Source organism: Belonocnema kinseyi, chromosome 5 (assembly GCF_010883055.1).
Source record: "Belonocnema kinseyi isolate 2016_QV_RU_SX_M_011 chromosome 5, B_treatae_v1, whole genome shotgun sequence".
In the NCBI taxonomy this organism is placed as follows: Eukaryota; Metazoa; Arthropoda; class Insecta; order Hymenoptera; family Cynipidae; genus Belonocnema; species Belonocnema kinseyi.
In genome coordinates, this window is record NC_046661.1 from 4,685,450 (window position 1) to 4,687,611 (window position 2,162).

Genomic DNA, 2,162 nt, shown 5'->3' on the forward strand with positions numbered 1-2,162 from the left:
CGGTGTCATTTCCACCTTAACATACCGTCGCCACATTTTGAGCCAAGACATTCCCGATGATAGCTGCAGGGCGTGCCATGCACATCCCGAGCATTTAGCTCAAATACTATCTAGTTGGCCAACACACGCGGGAACGACCTACATTCAAAGGCACAATGCGGCACCAAGAGTACTTTATTACCATCTGTCATCCCTACGGCATTCACCTTAATATCGCTCCTCTAAATGCTCCTAGGGAAATTGAGTCAATTGTCGAGAATGGGAAGTGCCGTATATACTGGAACTTTATATTCTCGACAATTGTTTCTGTTGCTCACTCGAGGCCTGACATGGTTCTTCTTGACTTCGAGAAGCGAACCATGTTCGTTATCGAATTTTCGGCACCAGCTGACAAAAACATCATAGCCAAGGAGAATGAAAAGTTACATTCCCGCTTTAAAAAGAAACGCTCTCAAGCCGTCTCGAATAATTCTACTATTTTTAGGAATAATATTAGTTCAATATTATTATTAAGGCTAATAGAAGGAAGATAGACATCATATAAGTAACGCGAGAATACTTGAATAAAAGCAATAGAGGGAACCTGGCGAAAGTGGAAGTAATGTAGGATAGAAAATTGTGGGAAGCTTTGATTGTGAGAAATCGGCGTCGACGGGGGGGGGGGGGGGGGGGGGGGGGGGGGGGGCACTGGAAGAAGACCTGGATGATAACTCCACGGCGACGATCAACGGGGAAGGCGAAATCCTCTCATCATCCAGTCCGACACCATTTCAAAACATAGGAACTGTCTGACAGCTATAAACACGGAGCAGACAGCACCGTAATTTTGCACGACTATCCATAGGCAAAAGAGTTGGGTATAAGAAGACTGCGCACCAAGTTCGTGCCACTGCTACAGGCACGTGTTGTACGAGGCGTTAGTTCGGCGATCGCCGGCGAGTGGCAGCACCGGATGGACCATCGTAGCCGACGCAACCAACCCTGCAACACTATGCAAATGAGCAACCACACTCTGGCAGTAGAGGGGAGCCTAGCAGCCATGTTATAGATGACAAATCCACAGCCAATAGCCAAGAGCAGGGTCAACGGAAAATAGCGGCAAGGCGACGAAAGCTAAGAGAAAAAGGACAGAGTCGGCTTGAGGACTACCTACAAGGCATACCCCGACATTCCCAACCGGACCGGATTGGGCGGGTGTTTCCAAAGTGGCGTAAGATTGACGGAGACCCCCGCGTGGCTCCAAATTTGGAGAGGCGTTCGACCCAAAGACCAATTTTGATACGTTGGCTCGAACTAACCTCTCCAAACGACCTGGCAAAAGTATTGCCTAGAAAAGTGAAGGTCGGAGCGAGGGCCGCTGGTGTCTCCGGTACATCTTCGCCAGATTGTGCGGTTTCCCGAAGTCGTGTTCTCTCTTCGCGTGTCTATAGGTTATCAGGGGCTGGATAGGGCATTCCCTGCCTGGTAACCTTTAGTTAAAATAATCAGCAGATTGCCTAACAATAATTACTAAAAGTAGTCAGTAGATTGTCAGGGGGTTGACTAGGGATTCCCAGCCGGACAACGAGTACCAAGAATAGCCTATAGATTGTCAGAGGCCTGACATGGCTTTTTGAAGGTCAATTTTGTTTTTTAAAATGGAAACCCCCTTTTCTACATCTGCAATAGATAGATAGATCTCTATCAATTCTGTCCATCATAATTTCACAAAATTCAACCCGACGATCAGGATCGTCTTCATTAAGCTGATTTAGCTTCATTGAGTTAGACGGACGAACGTCAAGACACATCCTCACAATCAGGCTACAAGGTTTACGGAGACGGCGCGGTACCGCGGAAAGAGCAAGGAGCGATTAGGAGGTCTGAGGGCCACAGTAGGGCTCAGGGCTTACCGAACCGAAATAGAGAAAACCAAGCGTCGGTACAGCTGAGCCGTAGCTTTACGAGCCCATGGGTAAGCGGACCTATGTGTCAGGCGACATACGACCCTCTAACCGTGAGCGCCCTAACGTGTGCTCCTTTAGTAACGACCTCACAGCCAATTTTTACCACCGCGGTTATGAAGGACACGCGTCCACAGAACGACTGGTACAGTCGGAGCCAGCAAGCCCAACTTAATATAATGACTCAGCACCGCGAAACCGAAAACTGGGGTCGGACTA